The sequence below is a fragment of the Erythrolamprus reginae genome, chromosome 11, assembly GCF_031021105.1.
Source record: "Erythrolamprus reginae isolate rEryReg1 chromosome 11, rEryReg1.hap1, whole genome shotgun sequence".
NCBI classification, from domain to species: domain Eukaryota; kingdom Metazoa; phylum Chordata; class Lepidosauria; order Squamata; family Dipsadidae; genus Erythrolamprus; species Erythrolamprus reginae.
In genome coordinates this window covers 11,794,527-11,819,905 of record NC_091960.1, presented here as the reverse complement: position 1 = coordinate 11,819,905, position 25,379 = coordinate 11,794,527, and the positions used below count along the sequence as shown (strand labels likewise).

At 43.1% G+C, this 25,379-nt stretch overlaps 1 protein-coding gene and 1 long non-coding RNA gene across 2 annotated transcripts in view; one reads left to right on the top strand and one right to left on the bottom strand.

The window, feature by feature from the left end:
- LOC139173994 (IgGFc-binding protein-like) overlaps nucleotides 1–25,379 on the bottom strand; it is an 842,349-nt gene that overhangs the window by 37,028 nt on the left and 779,942 nt on the right. The window lies entirely within an intron of this gene.
- LOC139174186 (uncharacterized) overlaps nucleotides 23,079–25,379 on the top strand; it is a 31,255-nt gene continuing 28,954 nt past the window's right edge. The window contains exon 1 of the long non-coding RNA XR_011560322.1: nucleotides 23,079–23,520. This is a non-coding gene — a long non-coding RNA (uncharacterized lncRNA). The remainder of the gene's footprint in view (nucleotides 23,521–25,379) is intronic.

Genomic DNA, 25,379 nt, shown 5'->3' with positions numbered 1-25,379 from the left:
ATCTATCTATCTATCTATCTATCTATCTATCTATCTATCTATCTATCTATCTATCTATTTATGGGATTTGTATGCCGCCCCTCTCCGGAGACTCGGGGCGGCTAACAGCAACAATAAAGCAATGTACAATAGTAGTCTGATGTTAGAAACAATTAAAAACCCATTGCTATAAAAAAACCAAACATACATACATACATACATACCATGCATAGAATTGTAAAGGCCTAGGGGGAAGAGGGTCTCAATTCCCCCATGCCTGACGGCAGAGGTGGGTTTTAAGCAGCTTACGAAAGGTAAGGAGGCTGGGGGCAATTCTAATCTTTGGGGGAGTTGGTTCCAGAGGGCTGGGGCCACCACAGAGAAGGCTCTTCCCCTGGGTCCCGCCAAGTGACATTCTTTAGTTGACAGGACCCGGAGAAGATCCACTCTGTGGGACCTAACTGGTCGCTGGGATTCGTGCAGCAGAAGGCGGTCCCTTATATCTTTTCTCCTATTCTTTTCTTTATTTATATTATTACATATCTATTCTCTTCAATGCGTATTATGTATTGGACAAAATAAATAAATAAATAAAATAAATAAATAAATAAACTTCCTTCAACAATTTCCTTCTTTGGGGAGGCCTGTTCCCGTTTCTTTTTCCTCCTTCAGTTGCTTTCCTAGGTTTCGAGCTGCAGCATTGGGGGATTGGCATGTAAGAATGTGGGAAGTAGCAATTAACATCCTGCATACATCCCTGATTCTAAATTAGGTTCCCGCTGTGTCTGGGATTGGACCTACCAGATCCCCCCAGCCGATTACCTGCATTCCAGCAAAGATGAAGGCGGCTGCAGAAAGGGGTCTCTGGAGAGTTTTAAGCCAGGGCTGACCCCCCCACCCCCTCCATCCTGCCCTTTCTGTCTTCAATACTTTTCTGTTTAACGGCACCAAATCGAGGCTGCCCCTCCACTGACCTCTTTCCTGGTTCCCGAGTGGCATCGCCTTTTAAAACTCCAAGCCGAGATGCCGTTGGGCTCCAGAGCCCCCATCCCCTTTTTCTTACCATACGCCTTTCCCACTAGCATCTGTTCCCAATTATCTCTTGGAAGTGTGTACAATGAGCAGCCGAGGGTGTGTGTGTGTGAAGCTGGTGTATGGAGACTTGTTCCCCTCCAGCATGTTACAATAATTGCATTGAGTCCTGTGCCCCCTCAACTTTTTCTGGGTCTCTGCAAGCTGGCCCAGCAGAGTCTCCTGGACGTCCAGACCTCAGAGATGTCACCATGTTTTAACAGCTTGCCTAAACGGGACTCAGATCATCATCTTGTTGGTGATCATGTTGGTGAGCCTGTACAGTGGTACCTCTACCTAACAACTCCTCGACTTACGAACTTTTCTAAACAATAACTGGGTGTTCAAGATTTTTTTTGGCCTCTTCTCAAGAACCATTTTCTACTTACAAACCTGAGGCTCCGAAACTGTAACCAGGAAAGGCAGGGAGAAACCTTCGTGGGGTCTCTCTAGGAATCTCCTGGGAGGAAAAGGCAGGGAGAAGCCTCTGTGGGGTCTCTCTAGGAATCTCCTGGGAGGAAACAGGGCCGGAAAAGGTAGGGAGAAGCCTCTGTGGGGTCTCTCTAGGAATCTCCTGGGAGGAAACAGGGCCGGAAAAGGCGGGGAGAAGCCTCCGGGGGGCCTCTCTAGGAATCTCCTGGGAGGAAACAGGGCTGGAAAAAGCGGAGAGACGCCTCCGGGGGGCCTCTCTAGGAATCTCCTGGGAGGAAACAGGGCCGGAAAAGGCGGGGAGAAGCCTTCGTGGGGTCTCTCTAGGAATCTCCTGGGAGGAAACAGGGCCAGAAAAGGCAGGGAGAAGCCTCTGTGGGGTCTGTCTAGGAATCTCTTGGGAGGAAACAGGGCCAGAAAAGGCATGGAGAAGCCTCCATGGGCCTCTCTAGGAATCTCCTGGGAGGAAACGGCCACCACCCTCCCTGTGGTTTCCCCAATCGCACACATTATTTGCTTTTACATTGATTCCTATGGCAAAAATTGCTTCTTCTTAAGTAGAAAAGTTTGTAAGTAGAAGCAATTTTTCCCATAGGAATCAATGTAAAAGCAAATAATGCGTGCAAACCCATTAGGAAAGAAATAAAAGCTCGGGATTTGGGTGGGAGGAGGAGGAGGAAGAAGAGGAGGAGGAGGACAGTCGCTGCCGAAGGAAGAAGGTGAGGGGAGGGGAATAAAAAAAATCCAAGACTTTAAGGCATAAAAAAAAAAGAGGGACTCTGAGACAGCGAGGAGGAGCATGGGCCTCCCATACACCTGGCGCAAGGCTGTCTCCTGTACACTGGCTGCTGCTGCTGCTACTTGCTCCCTCTTCCTTCCCATGCTGAAGGGCTCCCTACTCTTCTCGCTCGCTTGCTTTGTAGCCGGCGCCTTTCCTTCTCTGTGGTGACTCCTCGGCTGCCCAGAGCGAAGGGAGTGTTTCTTTTCTCTGGGTGCTGGCAGAGGTTTATTCCCTCTCCAAGCGCCCAGAGAAAGGGAAATGCTTTGTTCGCTCTGGACTGCCAAAGCCTCCTTAAGCGCCACCGAAAGGCTCCTCTGGCAGCCCAGAAAAGCCCCAGATTGCCGAGATTAAAGGAGGAATGGCAGGAAACTGGCTGGGCCTTCGTGCCGCTCTCAAATTTCCTGGGAAATTTTTCCAGGCTTGGGTTCTTAAGTAGAAAAAGGTTCTTAGGAAGAGGCAACAAAATCTTGAAAACCCGGTTCTTATCTAGAAAAGTTCTTAAGAAGAGGCGTTCTTAAGTAGAGGTACCACTCTATTAAGATACATGATAACAGTAAAAGTCAAAAACTTGGAAAATGACTATTAGAAATAATAATATTCAATTACACGCAATTCGTAAAAATAAAGAACATTAAGGAGAGGAAGGAAAGGGACAGAAAGCACACTGGTGCACATGCACGCCCCTTCCAGACCTCTTAGGAATCGGGAGAGGTCAACAGTGGAGAGGCTAAAGGTAAATTGGGGGGGTTAGGAGATGATACTACAGAGTCTGGTAGTGAGTTCCATTCATCAACTACTTGGTTACTGAAGTCATATTTCCTGCAGTCGAGTTTGGAGCGGATTACATTTGTATCTGTTGTGTGCTCATGTGTTGTGATTGAAGCTGAAGTAGTCATTGACAGTAGAGGCGTTCTTAAGTAGAGGTACTTATGAAGTAATAAAGGCAGAATAAAAATAAATAAATAAAATTTCTCCTTGCCAAAGGCCACTGGGAACCTGGCGCCGTGGGAATTAGTCCACACCACCAGTCCTCTAAATCAGGGGTCCCCAACCACCGGGCCGCGGACCAGTACCGGGCCGCGGGGCATGTTGCACCGGTCCGTGGAGTCAGCAGCTGCCGGCCCTCATGCCGCCACCCCCTCCCTCCAGCAAGAGGCCTCGGGAGGCAGGTTCTGCCGGCTATAGGACGATGGACGGGACAGAGGGGCGGGAAGGACCGAGAGGCTCAAGCCTCTTTTGGCTTCTGCCGCGGGGCGCTTTTGCGTTTTTGGCTGGGGGGAGGCAGGAGGGCCAGCCTGACCCCCTCTCTCCAGCGCTTAGCTCCCGCTGGGCAAGAGGGTTTGGGAGGCAGGTTCTGCCGGCCACAGGACGATGGCGGGAAAGAGGGGCGGGGAGGACCAGCACCCCCATGCTTAATCCCGCCCCCAACCACGCCCCTTTCAGCCCCCACTGGGCCATAGAAAAATTGTCTTGCTGAAACTGGTCCCTGGTGGAAAAAACGTTGGGGACCACTGCTCTAAATCAGTGTTTGCCAACCTTGGCAACTTGAAGATATTTGGACTTCAACTCCCAGAATTCCCCAGCCAGCAAATACTATCTGGGGAATTCTGGGAGTAGAAGTCCAGATATCTTCAAGTTGCCAAGGTTGGGAAACACTGCTCTAAATAGATTGCAGATTGCTGATGAAAGGGGGTGGTGGGAAGAATTAGAAAGAGATTGCTGCCACTTTGTTTTCCTTTCCGTTCGGCGGAGATTAAACTGACCGGGAATATTGGCTGAAAGCTTCAACATCTTTGCCTCTTTAAATCACCCATATGTGCTAGTAAGCCTGGCTCTGACTGAGCAGTATTTACATACAAGCCATTGGCAGATGGCAGGTAAAGCAGGCCACGCATTGCTGCAGGTCCTATATTTATAAATGTGTCCGTGTGTGTGTTTGTAAATGCAGGGATTTTTTAATATATATATTTTTAAAAACGGAGGTAAGTAAGAATTCAAAGTGTGCATTGCAGCTGCCTGGGGAGTGGCAATAGTGAGGGAGCTTCAAGACATGGAACAAAACAGACACCAGGCCCAGCCCAAGAGGATTTGAAAAGAATATTCTGAAGATTTAGAGATTAAAGTCTCTCTCTCTCTCTTTCTCTCTCTCTGTGTGTGTGTATACGTGCGTCCGTGCAGGAGGGCATTGGCATATGCACTGAGTGGCCAGGGTTATTCTCTGCCAGATTTGGAGGATGAATGACAGGCAAGGAAGGAAATCCTGAATTCTATTGAAGATGGTATTTCTGTGAATTCGATCCTAGGTAGAGTCAGATATTTCTCTCCCTGGGCACAATGAGAATAGATCTGCTGAACAAAGTCATAGGGAGAGCATTCCTGCAGCGAGTCCAAAGTTTATTTTATTTTATTTTATTTTATTTTATTTATTATTTATTTATTATTTATTATTTATTATTTATTATTTATTATTTATTATTTATTATTTATTATTTATTATTTATTATTTATTATTTATTATTTATTATTTATTATTTATTATTTATTATTTATTATTTATTATTTATTATTTATTATTTATTATTTATTATTTATTATTTATTATTTATTATTTATTATTTATTATTTATTATTTATTATTTATTATTTATTATTTATTATTTATTATTTATTATTTATTATTTATTATTTATTATTTATTATTTATTATTTATTATTTATTATTTATTATTTATTATTTATTATTTATTTATTTATTTTTATTTAGTTAGTTAGTTAGTTAGTTAGCTAGTTAGTTTTAGTGGTAGTTTTTTATTAATGTATTATATTTGTTTTGTACACTTTGTTTCTATATTTATTCTGTGAGCTGCCCCGAGTTTTCGGAGAAGGGCGGCATACAAATCTTAATAATAATAATAATAATAATAATAATAATAATAATAATAATAATAATAATAATAATAAGTCTTCTGAGTCTTCTGAGTCTTTGGAGAGGGGCGGCATACAAATCTAATAAATTATTATTATTACAGTATTATTATTAAATAATAATAATAATAATAATAATAATAATAATGCCTGCATGGTTGTCTCAGAAAGCAGGGCCTCTGTTCCTCCTAATCTTTTTTGGAATAGAATAGAATAGAATTCTTTATTGCATAAAACCTAAGCATAAAACTGATCAGGAAAGACTTCATGAATTCAATCTGTATAGTCAGCAGGACAGAAGGGAAAGGGAGGCATGATCGAAACATTTAAATAAAGGGTTAAATAAGGTTCAGGAGGGAAGCGTTTTTAATAGGAAAGTGAACACAAGAACAAGGGGACACAATCTGAGGTCACTTGGGGGAAAGATCAGAAGCAGCATGAGAAGATATTATTTTACTGAAAGAGTAGTAGATGCTTGGAACAAACCTCCAGCAGACATGGTTGGTAAATCCACAGTAACAGAATTTAAACATGCCTGGGATAAACATATATCCATCCTAAGATAAAATACCGGAAATAGTATAAGGGCAGACTAGATGGGCCATGAGGTCTTTATCTGCCATCAATCTTCTATGTTTCCATGACACACAAGGAATTTGCCTTTGGTGCCTATCCTCTCTCCGTGTAGATCAGTGTTTTTCAACCAGTGTGCCGTGGCACACTAGTGTGCCGCGAGACATGGTCAGGTGTGCCGCGAAGCTCAGAGAGAAAGAAACCAAGAGAGAGAGAAAGAGAACAAGAGAAAGAAAGAGAGAGCAAGAGAGAGAGAAAGAGCACGAGAGAGAAAGAGAGGGAGGGAGGGAAGGAGAGAGAGAGAAAGACATAGAGGGACATAGGGAGGGAGAGAAAGAGAGCAAAAAAGAGAGGAAGGAAGGAAGAGAAAGAAAGAGGGATGGAGAGAGAAAGAAAGAGGAAGGAAAGGAGAGAAAGAGGGAGGGAGAAAGAAATAGAGCGAAGGGGAGGGAGAGAGAGAGAGAATTTTTTGTCCAAACTTTTTTTAGCTGCCCCCCCCTCAATGTGCCCCAGGGTTTCGTAAATGTAAAAAATGTGCCGCGGCTCAAAAAAGGTTGAAAATCACTGGTGTAGATAAAAGATACATTCATCCAGAATCATAAGATACCACACTTAATGATAGTCATACATGAGATAAACGAGCAATCAAATCACTTTAGGAAACAGTCAATATAAATCATAAGGATACAGACAACAAAGTCACAAGGTTATAGTCATAAGTGGGAGGAGAAAGTTACAGGCAGGACAAGATAGTGCTTCTTAGAAGTGTTGAAGAAGTGCTCGTAAAGAACGTCGAGCCATATGCAGCCATACCAGCGACATGGTTTTTTCTACTTTCTAATTGCTCCAACAGACAAGTGAAAACATTGTAGGAAATAAGATTAAATAACTTTGATGAAAATAAATTGGAGAAGCTGATGGCACGATGGAATAAGGTGAAAGATTATATGCTGAGTAGTATCTGTGACGCAATTGTGAAAAATAAACTCCAATCACTCTTTCAATAATAACAAATGCAAAGTAGAGCTAAGGAAATATATATAAACTAGTAAATATTTGAACCCCCCACAATTGGTGGTGGTGGTGATGGTTATTGTCAGTCGGGTGATGGGCACATGCACTGTGCACTGTTTTATGTTTGTTTTATGTAACCTTATCTGCAAAACCAATAAAAATATTTTTTTTTTTTTAAAGTGAAAACATTGTGGTGCATGAAAATAAAATATTGTGATTTATCGCAATCGCATTTAGACTTATGTACCACTTCATAGTCCTTGGCAGCCCTCTCTTAAGATGTTTGCAGAGTCAGCCTATTGCCCCCAACAATCTGGCTCTTCATTTTACCAACCTCAGAAGGCTGAGTCAACCTTGAGCTGGTCAGGATCGAATTCCTGCCAGTGGTCAGAGTCAGCCTGCAGTACTGCATTCTAACTACTGCGTCACCACAGCTCGTGTAGACTTCAAGTAAAGAGGTAGGTAATATATGAGAGGTAGGTAATAGTTAGGGGCTAGTCTGAACATTCTGATAGCATGTGGAGGATGTGCTCATGAAATGGTGAACATCACAAAATACAGTGGTACCTCTACTTAAGAACGTCTCTACTTAAGAACTTTTCTAGATAAGAACCGGGTGTTCAAGATTTTTTTGCCTCTTCTTAAGAACCATTTTCTACTTAAGAACCCAAGCCTGGAAAAATTTCCCAGAAACTTTGAGAGCGGCACAAAGGCGTGCATGGGAGGCAGTGTATGGGAGTGTATGGGAGGCAGCCTCGCGCCGGGTATATGGGAGACGCATGGTCCTCCTCGCCGCCTCAGAGCCCCTCTTTTTTTTTTAAAGTCTTAAATTTTTGGATTTTTTTTTAATCCCCTCACCTCACCTTCTTCCTTCGGCATCGATTGTCCTCCTCCTCCTCCTCTTCCTCCTCCCACCCAAATTACGAGCTTTTATTTCTTTCCTAATGGGTTTGCACACATTATTCGCTTTTACATTGATTCCTATGGGAAAAATTGCTTCTACTTAAGAACTTTTTTACTTAAGAACTTTTCTATTTAAGAACCTAGACACGGAACAAGTTACGTTCTTAAGTAGAGGCACCATTGTACTTATTTTTTTTAAATAAAAAATATAATTTATTTATAAATACAGAAATATTTTTTTTCTGTATTTATAAAAAAAACATTGTACTTATTAATCTGGTAGGGAAAGGAAGGATATTCTGGGTGCTAAGGTGTTCTCCATAAACACACCATCATCCTGTTTATTTCTGCCTAGGATATGAAGGAATAGCTTTAGGCATTTTTGTGCCCTAACTTAATGATGACAGAAAAATATAGACATTCAATTATTAAATACTCTCCCAGAACCTATTTTGCCTACTGCTATTCAGTCATTCTTTTTCAGAAATACAGGTGATCCTCAACTTACGACATTAAGCTTGGGACTGACTGTAAGTTGTAAGCAGTGGTAGAATCCTGTTGGTTTAACAACCGTTTTGGTGAGCATGCAGTGTTTTACTCAAGCTTAGCATTTGCGTTACTGCTGGCGAGAAACACAGCCAAGGCGCGGCAATCCAATCGGCCACACGAATCAGGTGAGAAGATATAGGTCAGTAAAGCGCGCAGGTGGGCAAGCCCACCTGATCATTGGATTGAACCAGTTTGCTCCCAGCTGATCATCGGAGCATCCAGTTCCCCCAAAACCGTAAAATCCCACCCTTTGTAAGTTATTTATTTATTGATTTGATTTTTATGCCGCCCCTTCTCCTTAGACTCAGGGCGGCTTACAACATGTTAGCAATAGCACTTTTTAAGAGAGTCATCCTATTGCCCCCACAATACGGGTCCTCATTTTACCAACCTCGGAAGGACGGAAGGCTGAGTCAACCTTGAGCCGGTGATGAGATTTGAACCACTGACCTTCAGATCTACAGTCAGTTTCAGTGGCCTGCAGTACAGCACTCTACCTGCTGCGCCACCTCGGCTCTTTTACAGTTGAAAGTCAAGGTATCACTTGACCGAAGACAATTTTTTTTGACATTTTTTTGCAGCGTGGTTGTTCAGTGAATGAATTTCCACAAGGGCTGTGTTTTTTTGCCAGAAACTGGGAGTAAATGTTGGAAACTGGCCAAAGAAATATCACGTTACAATCACATTGACTGGTTGATCATATAATTGGATTGCCTATTACAGGGGTAGGCAAAGTTGGCTCTTCTATAACATGTGGACTTCAACTCCCAGAATTCCTGAGCCAATAATGCTAGATCAGGAATTTTGGGAGTTGAAGTCCATAAGTCATAGAAGAAGAGCCATCTTTGCCTATCCCTGGCCTATTAGTACCTGGACTATGAGTAAGTGTTGTACCTTATAATTCTTGACAAAGTTTTTTTTCTTTTATGAGAGAATATACACTGAGAGTGGCAAGTCAAGGATTACTTGTAATATAAATATAAACCATAATATACATAGCTTCTGCTCAGGCAATCTCACACTACTCGCAAGAGCCTACAAAACTTTTGCCAGACCCATCCTTGAATACAGCTCATCTGTCTGGAACCCATACCACATCTCAGACATCAACATCCTTGAAAACGTCCAAAGATATTTCACCAGAAGAGCCCTTCACTCCTCCACTCAAAACAGAATACGCTACGAAAATAGACTAACAATCCTGGGTCTAGAAAGCTTAGAACTACGGCGCCTAAAACACGATTTAAGTATTGCCCACAAGATCATATGCTCAACGTCCTACCGGTCAATGACTACTTCAGCTTCAACCGCAACAACACAAGAGCACGCAACAGATTCAAACTTAATATTAACTGCTCCAAACTTGACTGTAAAAAATATGACTTTAACAATCGAGTTGTCGAAGCGTGGAACTCATTACTGGACTCAATAGTGTCAACCCCAAACCCCCAACATTTTCCCCTTAAACTATCCACGATTGACCTCACCAGGTTCCTAAGAGGTCAGTAAGGGGTGTACATAAGTGCACTAGTGTGCCTTTCGTCCCCTGTCCAATTGTCTTTCGTTTATCTCATATATCATATATATTTTCTTCCTTTCATAGATCTTCTCCTCTATTTTTACATATTATCTTTATATATATTACTTCATGTCTATTCTCTTCCATATGTATTGTGTATTGGACAAATGAATAAATAAAATAAATAAATAAAAATATAAGCAAGAATACTTTGCTTCTGAATCTACTTTGCCAAAGAATAGAGTCTTCTATGCATTCGCTTCAAATCTTGGCTATTTTAAAGGACATACACACTGAATTTTCCTGGTTTGCAGTAGAGAAACAGTGGAGAATCTGTCCAATATTTCACAGTTGGGAAAAAAACCCCACAATTATATTTGCCTTTTCTACCGAACTTATTTTCAAGCCGAGCATCGGATTGACCTTTCATCTTTCCCTTTCTTTGTATTGACCGCAACGTTGCATTTATTTAAATCAGCATTTCTCAAAAACATCGTGATTCTAAAATGTGCAGACTTCAGTTCCCAGGGATCCCCGGATAGAATGAAGCCTGGGGAATTCTGGGAGTTGAAGTCCCCACCTTTTAAAAATGGCCGAGTTTGTAAAACGCAGATTTTAAGGGCCGCAGTACTCTGCAAGGCCCTCCTACGTTGCCTTTGGATTTATTTATTTATTTATTTATTTATGTATTTATTTCCTTTGAAAGAAAACCAGCCACAGAAGTCCTCCCTTATAGAATCACTAACAAGTGATTCTATTCACACAATGCACTTTACCAGGTCAGTTACTAATCTGGCAGCTGCATTTATGCACCATGTCAAGTTTAGTCTCATAATAGAGTTTTGTATATTTATAGTGACAGCCAGAGCCATGCATCAATGTTCAGCTCCTGGAAAGGTAGCTGTGTGCATAGCTTTGTGCACCCAAGCAAGGTGTATTTGCAGGCGCCCATCCACCGAAGGGCATTAAACGAAAGCCAGAAATGCAATCTCTATAAACTCCCCAAAGGCAGGACCGAATCCAAACGAATGGCAATACACCTGGGTACATACTGATATTTCAGGACAATTTGTTTTCCCAAGGCTCTGTGGCTTTCAAGGGGAAGTCATTCGATTCCCTTCACTTTTGATCCCTGACTTGTGGCGAAGGTGCTGAGAAGCACAACAGCTGTGCAAATCTCTGCCACGGTTCCCCCTTTTTGTTGTTGCTAGTTGCAAAGTCATGTCCAACCCATCGCGATCCCATGGACAACATTCCTCCAGGCCTTGCTGTCCTCTGTCAACACCCGGAGTCCATTTAAGCTCATGCCGACGGCTTCAGTGACTCCATCCAGCCACCTCGTTCTCTGTTGTCCACCTTTTTCTTTTGCCCTCAATCGTTCCCAACATTAGGCTCTTCTCCAGTGAGTCCTTCCTTCTCCTTACTGTTGTGGTTAGCTCTGGCCCAGCTCCTGCTCCAAGGACTGTGCATGTGGGGGAGACATCCACATGCTGCAGGCCTGTTTTGCCCCTGGTGGAATCTGCTGATGAAGGCTCCTCTGACCAAGAAGACATGAGTGACAGGGAGGAGGAGAGTGTGGCAGACAGCTCAGAAGGAGATCAATTATCTAGCTCCTCCTTGGATTCAGAACAAGAGTTAATGATACAGCCACGCATGCGGAGAGCGATGCATAGGCAACAACAACTGAGAGATTATTATCAAAGAAAATGAGGCCACTTGTGGTTGGGTGGGGCTGTGGTGCTTAGTGAGGCTGCTATAAATAGCAGCCTGTGGGTTTGGTCATTGTGGAGGATTATCTAATCGTTGTGTTTCATGGTTGCTTTCCTGACTTTGACTTTTTGTGTGCTGATTTTTCCCTGCTTTGAAACTAAACCAGAGCAAAGTGTGTTTCACTTTGTGAAAAAAGAAGGACTGTGAATTGCTTCACAGCTGCAAGCTAAGTATCACGGAACCGATAAGGGACTTGTACCAATTACCAGTTTGTTTGGAGACCAGTGCTCTTTGCTATACCAAAAGAGGGCTTGGTTTAAGTGAATTTTCATTATAAAGAACATTGTTTTGAATTTTCAAATGTGTGTGTGTGTCTGAAATTTGTACCTGTGAATTTTTGGGAGGAGTCTACCAGAGAGCCCGACAGAACAATTAGGTGGCCAAAGTATTTGAGTTTCCTCTTCAGGATCTGGCCTTTTAAAGAGCAGTCAGGGTGGATCTCTTCTAGGACTGACCGGTTGGATCACCTTGCAATCCAAAGGTCTCGCAGGAGTCTTCTCCAGCACCATAGTTCAATTCTTTGGCGCTCAGCCTTCCTTGTGGTCCAACTTCCACAGCCATATGTGGCAACTGGGAAAACCATAGCTTTGAGTATACGCACGTTTGTTGGCAGGGGGAATGTCTCTGCTTTTTATGCTTGGCTGCATAGCTAGAGGTATAACAAGCAGGAAGAGGGAGATAATGATCCCGCTATACAGAGCGCTGGTGAGACCACATTTGGAATTCTGTGTTCAGTTCTGGAGACCTCACCTACAAAAGATACGGATAAAATTGAACGGGTCCAAAGACTGGCTACAAGAATGGTGGAAGGTCTTAAGCATAAAACCTATCAGGAAAGACTTCATGAACTCCATCTGTATAGTCTGGAGGACAGAAGGGAAAGGGGGGACATGTTCGAAACATTTAAATATGTTTAAAGGGTTAAATAAGGTTCAGGAGGGAAGTGTTTTTAATAGGAAAGTGAACCCAAGAACAAAGGGGCACAATCTGTTAGTCGGAGGAAAGATCAGAAGCAACATGAGAAAATATTATTTTACCGACAGAGTAGTAGATGCTTGGAACAAACTTCCAGCAGACGTGGTTAGTAAATCCACAATAACTGAATTTAAACATGCCTGGGATAAACATAGATCCATCCTAGGATAAAATACAGGAAGTAGTATAAGGGCAGACTAGATGGACCAGGAAGTCTTTTTCTGCCGCCAATCTTCTAGGTTTCTATGTTTTAATATGCTGTCTAGATTTGCCATATCTTCCTTCCCAGATTAATAAATTCCCCTATAATAATAATAATAATAATAATAATAATAATAATAATAATAAATAATTAGATTTGTATGCCGCCCCTCTCTTAAGACTTGGGTCGGCTCACAACAATAATAAAACAATATTACAATGAAACAAATCTAATATTAAAAACATATAAAACCCTTTAGCAGGGACAAAACTCTTGGCTTGTCCCTTGGTTCGGCTCTAAAGAAAACTCTTCAGTTGTTGTTACCCCCCCTCCCACAATCAGGACCGTAAGGGAAGATCTTGCACTCGATCAGCGGAGACAGTGGGGAGGGGGGCTCCCCTTCCCCAGGTGCTGGGATTCTCAAGCCTCCCCCAGAACCCTTCTGCCTGTGCAGAACCAGCTCCCACCTCGCCACGTCTTTGATGTCCCCATTCCAGCCACGCCCCCCAAGTCTGATGGCTGTAGCGGCTGTTGGGTGGCAGCTGGACTGCGGAGCATCAGCCCGAGTTCTGGTGGGAGAACAGCCACATGTTGCCAAGGCTGGATGCATCTCCCAGTCCCTGTTCCTCCTCCTCCTCTGAAGGGTTGCAAAGAGATGCCTTCAAACAAAAGTTGGTAGGGAGGCTGGAGTATGGGCCTTTTCACGCATCTCTTCCTGGTTTTGTCTCCTTTCCAAACTCCCCCTTCCCCCCCCCCCTTCTGCAGTCTCTCAATAGAAGCCCAGCAGGAAAGAAAAGGGCTGAGCCCAGCCCTTGCCACGGGCTGGCCTGGGAATTCCAACAGATTTTTCAGATGGCTTTTAAAAAAATTTATTACTGGTCTCCCTTCTTACCAAATCAAGGTTGCTGGGAATGGATGAGAACTCCATCTCTAGTTCCACTAGGAACACCTGGACTTAAGTCAGATTGATGCTGTGGTCTTTGGCACCTGACAACCTGACCTCCATACTCCCAATTTGGCTTCTCCAAATAACCATACTGTTGTGTTTGTTTAAATGCAAGAGAAAAATTCACTGATTGGTTAAGACGCGGCTAAATGTAAGTTGCCGCCAAAGTTAAACGGTTGTCAGTTAGAAAAGCCCGCGCCTTAAGAAAAGGTATAAATAGGGCAATGGGTTAGCCGTTGCCCTTGTTGGGAATTGCATTGCTGGAGAAGGCTTGCTCGTTGTGTTTCATTGAATAAACGTGTTATGATTCAACAGAAGTCTCCGGTGCAGTGATTTAACAGTGGCAACGAGGAGGTCGAACCTCCCGCCAAACAACCATGAGTTCGGTCATGGCTCCACCACCACCTTTCTTCAATTCGGACTCGGAGTCCTGGACATCTTACATGTCCAAATTTAGAATTTTTCTACAAGCAAGCAACCTGCAAGACGCAGATGACGACAGGAAACGGGCTATTTCCCTAAGCTATTGCGGACCAGCAATTTACAGCTTAGCCTCCACTCTCGTTGACCCAGATACCTTAGAAACCGTCGCATGGTCAACCCTTCAAGCCAAGCTTGCCGCTCATTTTCAACCCACAACTCCTGTTCGAGTATACCGCCAGTGGAGGGAGGCAACGGAACAGCCCCCCTTTTTTTTACCTATTCCCCCTGGGAACTGAGAAGGAATGTGTGGTTGGCAGAGGAGCGGCTCAGAATATTATTATGAATACGATTAATTATTTATTTCCCAGGGACTCGTCCTTCCCGCAAAGCCCGGAGGGGTTTATCAGCGAACAAGAAAAACTTCCAGAAATCAAGAGATTTACGATCGCGGAGAAAATTGTTCTCAGCTATTCCCGTGTCAACAGGTTGCTGGGTTTTCCCCAAAGGACGCATCAAACTCTGTCCAGCCAGCCGAGTGCTTGTTTGTTTTTGTATAGCCGCTTGATGGTTTTTAAAGATGGGATGGTTGAAAGGCTGGGCTGGACACAGCATGGGGTCATGTCTTTCTCTCCCCTGCCAATTCCATCCCGCCAAGAAAAGTACCCGAGGGGACTCATCTTCTGGGCTTAAGTTTAAAGGCCATGAGATGTATGCCATACAGTGAACAGTTGTAGGAACTGGGCATTGCTAGTCTAGTGAAGAGAAAGGCCAGGGGAGACAGGATTGCAGCGTTCCAATATGGATAGAGTCTGTGGAGAGGGGCGGCATACAAATCTAAATAATAATAATAATAATAATAATAATAATAATAATAATAATAATCATCATCATCTTGTTTCCATAATTGGTACATCCGTCTTTGATATCCACGTTTTTCAGGCTCCGAGTTGTAATAACACTTCATGATTGTGCGATTCTCTGACATTGAGAATTTCTGCCGCTTTTTGATTTGTAAGCTTTGTTTGTTTTGTTCCTGTAGCTCATTTGTCGATGGCTGCCTAGGTTCCACAGCAGCCACCGCGGTCCTTTTTGTCCTGGGCGACGACCGAGCCAGTATGGACTTCTTTTTGTTTTGTCTCTCCATTAGTTTAAATGGGTTAGGTAAGTTTAGTCTGGCTCCTCTGCTTTGACCACTCCGGCAAGGTTAGACCCACCAGTAGTTTACACTACCACCGGCACAGCTCTCAGCTTCATTGAAGCACACAAGCCCCACTACCACGACAAGGAGTACCCATCAGTGGGGTACGACTCTGGCATAAGCCAGTGAAAGTGGTCCCAGTGGTACTTGGCACGCTGGGCGCAGTACCAAAGGATCTCAGCGGACATTTGAGAACCATCGGAATTGACAAAATCTCCATCTGTCAATTGCAAAAGGCCACTTTACTGGGATCGGCAAACATAATTCGCCGCTACATCACGCAGTCCTAGGTGCTTGGGAAGTGCCCGACTGGTGATGAAATACGAAATTCCAGCATAGTGATCTCGTTTGCTGTGTAGTACTGACATAATAATAATAATAGTAATAACAACAACAACAACAACAACAACAACAACAACACAAGAACAGGCCATTAGAACAAATGCTGTCAAAGCCAGAATTGAAAAATCAACAGACGATCCAAAATGCAGACTCTGTAAAGAAACAGATGAAACAATCGATCACATACTCAGCTGCTGCAAAAAGATCGCACAGACTGACTACAAGCATAGACATGATGCTGTGGCACAGATGATCCACTGGAACTTGTGCCGGAACTACCATTTACCAGTGGCAAAGAACTGGTGGGATCATAAGCCCGAAAAAGTGGTCGAAAATGAGCAAGCAAAACTACTGTGGGACTTCCGACTTCAGACTGACCGAATTCTGAAGCATAACACACCAGACATCCTGATTGTGGAGAAAAAGAAAGTATGGATCATCGACATCACAATCGCAGGAGACAGCAGAATTGAGGAGAAGCAGCTAGAGAAATTAGAGAAATACGAAGATCTAAAAATTGAGCTGCAACGACTGCGGCATAAGCCAGCGAAAGTGGTCCCAGTGGTACTTGGCACGCTGGGCGCAGTGCCAAAGGATCTCAGCGGACATTTGAAAACCTCAGGAATTGACAAAATCTCCATCTGTCAATTGCAAAAGGCCGCTTTACTGGGATCGGCAAACATAATTCGCCGCTACATCACGCAGTCCTAGGTGCTTGGGAAGTGCCCGACTGGTGATGAAATACGAAATTCCAGCATAGTGATCTCGTTTGCTGTGTAGTACTGACATAATAATAATAATAGTAATAATAACAACAACAACAACAACAACAACAACAACACAAGAACAGGCCATTAGAACAAATGCTGTCAAAGCCAGAATTGAAAAATCAACAGACGATCCAAAATGCAGACTCTGTAAAGAAACAGATGAAACAATCGATCACATACTCAGCTGCTGCAAAAAGATCGCACAGACTGACTACAAGCATAGACATGATGCTGTGGCACAGATGATCCACTGGAACTTGTGCCGGAACTACCATTTACCAGTGGCAAAGAACTGGTGGGATCATAAGCCCGAAAAAGTGGTCGAAAATGAGCAAGCAAAACTACTGTGGGACTTCCGACTTCAGACTGACCGAATTCTGAAGCATAACACACCAGACATCCTGATTGTGGAGAAAAATAAAGTATGGATCATCGACATCACAATCCCAGGAGACAGCAGAATTGAGGAGAAGCAGCTAGAGAAATTAGAGAAATACGAAGATCTAAAAATCGAGCTGCAACGACTCCAGCATAAGCCAGCGAAAGTGGTCCCAGTGGTACTTGGCACGCTGGGCGCAGTGCCAAAGGATCTCAGCGGACATTTGAAAACCTCAGGAATTGACAAAATCTCCATCTGTCAATTGCAAAAGGCCGCTTTACTGGGATCGGCAAACATAATTCGCCGCTACATCAAGCAGTCCTAGGTGCTTGGGAAGCGCCCGACTGGGGATGAAATACGAAATCCAGCATAGTGATCTTGTTTGCTGTGTTGCATTGACATAACAATGACAATGACAATGACAATGACAATGACAATGACAATGACAATGACAATGACAATAACAATAACAACAATAATTTGAGGGGCTGCCACAGAGAGGAAGGAATCAAGCTATTTTCCAAGGCACCTGAAGGCCAGACAAGGAATAATGGATGGAAACCGATCAAGGAGAGATTCAACCTAGAAATAAGGAGAAATTTTCTGACAGTGAGAGCAATCAACCAACCTTTTTGCAGTTGAACAGAACCTGGTTCTGGCTTCCCAGGATAGGAATAGACACCCATGGATGTGTGTTATATCAGGAATAAGTATCCTAATGTGCTGGATATTATTCCATCCCATGTGCAGAATTGAGAGGGATTGTAGTCCAAAACTTCTGGAGATGATCAAGTTAAACTAGTTTTCTATATGCAGCGACTTCTATTTTCAAAACCATAAGCTAAATAAATAAATAATAAATACATATACAGTGGTACCTCATGATACGAACCCCTCGTTTTACGAACAACCCGAGATACGAACCCGGGGTTCAGAAATTTTTTGCCTCTTCTTACGAACTTTTTCCTTCTTACGAACCCGCCGCCGCCACTGCCGAGAAGCCCCGCCGCCTGACTGTCGCTTTTTGAAACAGCCGGGGGGCTTCTTAGCGTCCTCCTGAACCCGAATGCCAAACCCAAACTTCTGGGTTCAGTGTTCGGGAGGCCACCGAGAAGCCCCCCGGCTGTTTCAAAAGGTGACAGCCGGGCGGCGGGGCTTCTTGGCAGCCTCCCGAACGCCGAACCCAGACGTTCAGCAAAAGTTCGGGTTCGGGAGGCCGCTGAGAAGCCCCGCCGCCCAGCTGTCACCATTCAAGACAGCCAGGGGGCTTCTCGGTGGCCTCCTGAACGCCGAACCCGGAAGTTCGGGTTTGGCATTTGGGTTCAGGAGGCTGCTGGGAAGCCCCCCAGCTGTTTCAAAAGGTGACAGCCGGGCGGCGGCGTTTTTTTGCGTTTTTTTCCCGTTGCACGGATTAATTGATTTTACATTGTTTCCTATGGGAAACAATGTTTCGTCTTACGAACTTTTCGTCTTACGAACCTCCCCCGGAAACCAATTAGGTTCGTAAGATGAGGTATTACTGTATAAATAAATTGGGTTGGGTTGGATTTGATCCTGCAATAAATATATTTTAAAGTACAGTAGTTCAGTGATGGCAAATCTTTTGGGCTTGGCACGTTGCAAATTAAGGAAAATGTCTAACTTGATTCTATTGGCGTGTCAAGCCACCCAAGCAAAAAAAGAATTCTCATTCCCCCCACATCTGGGCTGCCTGAACAGCTGCACTTGGTAGCTGTGCCTGAAGTAGCGGTCCAGGCCTTGCCTATAGCCCTACTATTATGTTGCCAGTCAAGAAGGCTTCTATTCTCCAAGGTGCATGAGCCTTGGGGAATGGCAAGGCTGGCAATGCTCTCCAGGAACTTCTCTATGCTATTTACCTTAAGGTGGTTTCTCTTTCTGTGGACAGGACCCCTGCATCCTACCCAGGGGTGGGTTCAACTAACCTTGCCACCGATTCGCTTCTTCCCGCGCTGTGTGGTCGCACATGCATCGTGCGCTGCATGGCTGCTTCACGTGGGCACGGATGTGCAGTGCCAAAAACTAAGCAAAATTAGCTTCTGCGCATGCGCAGAAGCCAAAAACGAGATGGCGGTGCCAAAAACTAAGCAAAATTAGCTTCTGCGCATGCGCAGAAGCCAAAAATGAGATGGCGGTGCCAAAAACTAAGCAAAATTAGCTTCTGCGCATGCACAGAAGCCAAAAACGAGATGGCGGTGCCAAAAACTAAGCAAAATTACCTTCTGCGCATGCGCAGAAGCCAAAAACAAGATGGCGGTGTCAAAAACTAAGCAAAATCAGCTGGTGCGCATGCGCAGAAGCCAAAAACAAGATGGCAGGGTCAAAAACTAAGCAAAATCAGCTTCTGCGCATGTGCAGAAGCCAAAAACGAGATGGCGGTGCCAAAACCTAAGCAAAATCAGCTTCTGCACATGCGCAGAAGCCAAAAACTGACAGAAGCGGCTCTATGACATCACCACTGGTTTACTAACAGTTCTAAATAACCAGTTAGATCCGGTAGGAACCTACCTCTCATCCCACCCAAGATGCTTTTGCTCTTGAAGGAGCTTCAGATAATGATTTTCTGTGGTCTGAAAACCACACATCACAAACGTGATTTTTCCACATCATTTGGGGTGGTCATTAAGCAAACACCACAACAGTTAAGCAATTCAATATTCCCCAGTAGTCGTCTTTTTTTGACGGCTGGAAACCAGAAGTAAACACTGGAAAGTGGCAAAAATTGTTTAAATTGTGGTCACCTCACCGCAGTGCTGCAAACGACGGTAAAGCTGAGATGATTGTCAAACATCCAAACATCGAAAATGTGACCATAAGATTTGCGGCCATCGTAACTTCAAAAACAGGTATTAAATAGTTTTTGTGGGTCTGCCCAGAAAATTTGCGAACTGTGGTGGCTCAGTGGTTAGAGTAATCTCACCAGGGTCAAGGTTGATTCAGCCTTCTATCCTTCCAAGGTGATAAATGGGGACCCAAATTGTTGGGGGCGATATGGTGATTTTGTAAACCTCTTAGAGAGGGCTGCAAAAGCACTGTAAAGCAGAATATAAGTCTAAGTGCTATTCCTTCCTTCCTTCCTTCCTTCCTTCCTTCCTTCCTTCCTTCCTTCTGTTGTGGTTAGCTTTGGCCCAGCTCCTGCCCCAAGGACTGTGGATGTGGGGGAGACAGCCACATGCTGCAGGCCTGTTTTGCTCTTGGTGGAATCTGATGATGAAGGCTCCTCTGACCAAGAAGACATGAGTGACAGGGAGGAGGAGAGTGTGGCATACAGCTCAGAAGGAGATAAATTATGTAGCTCCTCCTTGGATTCAGAACAAGAGTTAATGATGCAGCCACGCATGAGGAGAGCGATGCATAGGCAGTAACAACTGAGAGATTATTATCAAAGAAAATGAGGCCACCATTATGGAGGATTATTTGATTGTCGTGTTTCGTGCCTGCCTTGCCGACTTTGACCTTTTGTGTGCTGATTTCTCCCCGCTTTGAAACTAAACCAGGGCAAAGTGTGTTTCACTTTGTGAAAGAAGGAGGACTGTGAATTGCCTCACAGCTGCAAGCTAAGTAACTCAGATCTGATAAGGGACTTGTACAAATTACCAGTTTGTTGGGAGACCAGTGCTCTTTGGTATACAAAAAGAGGGCTTAGTTTAAGTGAATTTTCATTATAAAGAACATTGTTTTGAATTTTCAAACATGTGTGTGTGTGTGTGTGAAATTTGTACCTGTGAATTTTTGGGAGGATTCTATCAGAGAGCCCGACAGAACACCTTCCTTCCTATTAGAATGCAGTACTGATTCTGTTCATTGCCAGTAATTTGATCCTGATTCAGTTTTCCATCCTTGCAAGATGGGGGTAAAATGAGGACCCAGATTGCTGGGGCCAATATGTTGACTCTATAAACTGCATAGAGAGGGCTGTAAAGAATTGTGGTATATAAGTCTAGAAGCTATTGCTATTGCCCTAACTTCAGATGGTCATTGAGGAACCAAATTGAGGACTACTGGTATGTAATTAATCTGACTAGCACATAAATACATAAAATAAACTAGTGACAAGATAGTTGGATAACAACGCGTTGAAGTGGTTGTGCTGATGCTACAAAAATGCAAGTGAACAGTTGTTTGAGTGATTTGTTGATGTCTTTTGTGTATTTGTATTGTTTGTACTGATTGTATTGTTTGTTATTGTTTAAAAAATAATAAAAATGTTAAATTAAAAAAATTCTGACTAGCACATTTACAAATTTGAGAGATTCACACAACATATTGAACAATTCTTAACCAAACGGGATGATTCCGAACCTCATATATAAACGGAATAAACAAAATCTCACAGCCAACCCCCATTCAGTAAAAGACCTTGGAATACTAATATCAAATGATGTAAGTGCCAAAGCCCACTGCAACAATATCGCCAAAAAGGCTTCTAGAGTTGTTAACCTGATCCTACGCAGCTTCTGCTCTGGCAATCTCACACTACTCACCAGAGCCTACAAAACTTTTGCCAGACCCATCCTTAAATACAGTTCATCTGTCTGGAACCCATACCACATCTTGGACATCAACACCCTTGAAAATGTCCAAAGATACTTCACCAGAAGAGCCCTTCACTCCTCCACTCGAAACTGAATAACCTACGAAAGCAGACTATCAATCCTAGGTCTAGAAAGCTTAGAACTACGTCGCCTAAAACACGATCTAAGTATTGCCCACAAAATCATATGCTGCAACGTTCTACCTGTCAATGACTATTTCAGCTTCAATCGCAACAACACAAGAGCACGCAACAGATTCAAACTTAATATTAACTGCTCCAAACTTGACTGTAAAAAATATGACTTCAGCAACTGAGTTGTCGAAGCTTGGAACTCATTACCTGACTCAGTAGTGTCAACCCCTCACCCCCAACATTTTTCCCTTAGACTATCCACGATTGACCTCTCCAGGTTCCTTAGAGGTCAGTAAGGGGCGCACATAAGTGCACCAGTGTGCCTTCCGTCCCCTGTCCAATTGTCTCTCCTTATCTCATTTATCTTTTCTTCCTTTCAAATATGTTCACCTATACTTTTATCTTTTCTTCTATTCTTTTCTTTACTTATATTATTACATATCTTTCTCTTCAATGTGTACTATGTATTGGACAAAATAAATAAATAAATAAAATAAAAATAAATAAATAAATAAAAATAATTTTTTCTTACCCACTAAGCTTCAAAGCACTGAAAAGCACCTTAAGCAAGATTAAAATAAATGAAGCTAAGCATGGTTAGGCTACTGGGTGGGTGTGGCCACAACCTTTTCTTTGTATTCTCACAATAACGTGCTGATAGACTGCTAGTGGTTGGCCTAACATAGACCAGAGAGCTTCTGGGCTGTGTGGAGATACAAACCGAACTCTTTCTATGTTCAATCTGATGCTCAACAGCCACAGCAGAAAAATAATGCCGCAGTCTGGGCTGAGCCTTCATAAAAATTATTCTGAGGCTTTAAGCCACGCTGAGCCTTGGCACATGTACCAATGATCTTCCTAAATTGGATTTGAAGCTGCTCTAGCCATCATTACACACACTGTTTCATCACTCTGTTTCTTTTAAAAAAAAAAACCCTGGTGCATTTTAATTTTTTTTTTTAAAAATGCATGCATAACTCTTTTGGAGTCACACCTTAAGAATCAAAAAAGGAGAGGTGGGGAGGAAGATAGATAGATAGATAGATAGATAGATAGATAGATTCATTCATTCATTCATTCATTCATTCATTCATTCATTTATTTATTAGATTTGTATGCCACCCCTCTCCGTAGACTCGGGGTGGCTCACAACATACAATACCAATTCGCAACAAATCTAATAATTTTTTTTAAAATTAAAAAAACCCATTATTAAACCAGACATTCACACAGACATACCTTACATAAATTGTATATGCCCAGAGGAGGGGGGAATACCTCAATTCCCCATGCCTGACGGCAGAGGTGAGTTTTAAGGAGTTTACGGAAGGCAAGGAGGGTGGGGGCAGTTCTAATCTCTGGGGGGAGCTGGTTCCAGAGAGTAGGGGCCGCCACAGAGAAGGCTCTTCTCCTGGGACCCGCCAGACGACATTGTTTAGTCGACGGAACCTGGAGAAGGCCAACTCTATGGGACCTAATTGGTTGCTGGGAGGCCCTGGAGCAGAGGTCTTCAAATTTGGCAGCTTTAAGACTTGTGGACTTCAACTCCCAGAATTCTCCAGCAACTCCCAGAACTCTCCAATTCACCATCTTGTTTCCAGCTTTTTTAGGGGGGATTTTTTTCATGTGTGGGAGGAAGCAAACTGGGTGCAAACTGGGTGCACAAATTCCACAGAACGACCGTCTTGCTTAGCAACAGTAATTTGGGGTTCGGTATCAATATCCCTGATGATATTGTGTGTGGGTCGCCGATCCATACCTCAACAGGCCGAGCAGTTCCTAGGTTCTCCTCAATGGACCTTAACTGAGATTTAATTCAGATCTATGTCTCATCTCCTGGCCAGTGTTCACAACGGCATCAAAGCTGACACCCCGGTTATGTTTAACTGTTAAAAGAAAACAGTTGCCCAGCTGGTTTTGCAAGGAGAGCTGTCCAAACATTTCAGAGATCTGGACCCCCGTTTCTGAGTTAAGCTAATCTTGTTTGCTTTGCTTTGCTTTGAGCCTGGAAATTCCAACCCACCCTCTGTGACCTTTATCACTCGCCTCTCACTTCTCACAAGCCCATGCAACAGGCTCATTCCGGTAAGTCAGTTGTTTGAAGTTTGATAATCCCACCCAAACCCAGCTCACCATCCCATCTTCAAAATGTGTTGAAATGTTTACAATGGTAGAATTCTCCCTCTGCTTTCCTTCAGTTTTGATCCGAGGGAGTATAGCTGGCTGGAGAATTCCAGGAGTTGAAGTCCACAAGTCTTAAAGTTGGTTTGTTTGTAGGAGTGCACCAGAGTGCCTTCTGTCCCCTGTCCTATTGCTCTCCTATATCTCCTATACCTTTCTTCTATTTATTTATTTATTTATTTATTGGATTTGTATTCCGCCCCTCTCCGTAGACTCGGGGTGGCAAACAACAGTGGTAAAAACAACATGCGACAATCCAATACTAAAGCAGCTAAAACCCCTTATTTTAAAACCAATCATACATACAAACGTACCATACATAAATTGTAGAAGCCTAGGGGGAAAGAATATCTCAGTTCCCCCATGCCTGACGACAGAGGTGGGTTTTAAGAAGCTTACAAAAGGCAAGAAGGGTGGGGGCTATTCTAATCTCTGGGGGGAGTTGGTTCCAGAGGGCCGGGGCCGCCACAGAGAAGGCTCTTCCCCTGGGTCCCGCCAAATGACATTGTTTAGTTGACGGGACCTGGAGAAGGCCCACTCTGTGGGACCTAACTGGTCGCTGGGATTTGTGCGGCAGAAGGCGGTCCTGGAGATAATCTGGTCCGGTGCCATGAAGGGCTTTATAGGTCATAACCAACACTTTGAATTGTGACCGGAAACTGATCGGCAACCAATGCAGACTGCGGAGTGTTGGTGTAACATGGGCATATTTAGGGAAGCCCATGATTGCTCTCGCAGCTGCATTCTCCACGATCTGAAGTTTCCAAACACTCTTCAAAGGTAGCCCCATGTAGAGAGCATTACAGTAGTTGAGCCTTGTTTAGTTGACGGGACCCGGAGAAGGCCCACGCTGTGGGACCTAATTGATCGCTATTCCTATATCTCTTCTTCTATTCTTTCATTGATATGTTCTATTACTATATCTTCTTTTCTATTATTTCTTAGATATATTTTACTATGAGTATCTCCTCTATAACCTTCGTCATGTATTTTACTATGTGTATATAGATATATACCCACTAAAACCCTCATTGTGTATTGGACAAAATAAATAAATAAACAAACAAACAAACAACAAACAAACAAACAAACAAATAAATAAATAAATAAATAAATAAATGTTAAATATATGATGGACAATTACAAAGGAAATTACAGTATTAGTTAAAAGCAACGAGATGGGAGAATTTAGAGAAATAAAACAAGCAGCGACAGAAAGCACTCAGGCGGTAATAGTCTTGGGTTGGAAGGATGCGACAAAATGGACAATACAAAATTGGTGCAGGTACATGGTGGATCATATTCAATTTGAGATTATGGGCAAGAGGATGAATTCGGCTAATGAAACTGATTTGCGAGAACTGATGTGACGATGGGACCAGATAAGAGGACATATGGTTAGTAGAATTCAAGACCAAGCTACAAGGAATAAATTGGAATTTATTCAATTGCTCTTGAGTTAAAATGGTATATATAAAATATGCCCCCATTTGAGTTAAAATGGTATATATAAAATATGCCCCCATTGAGTTAAAATGGTATATATAAAATATGCCCTCACCTACAAAAAGATATTGACAAAATTGAACGGGTCCAAAGACGGGCTACAAGAATGGTGGAAGGTCTTAAGCATAAAATGTATCAGGAAAGACTTAATGGACTCAATCTGTATAGTCTGGAGGACAGAAGGAAAAGGGGGGACATAATCGAAACATTTAAATATATTAAAGGGTCCAGGAGGGAAGTGTTTTTAATAGGAAAGT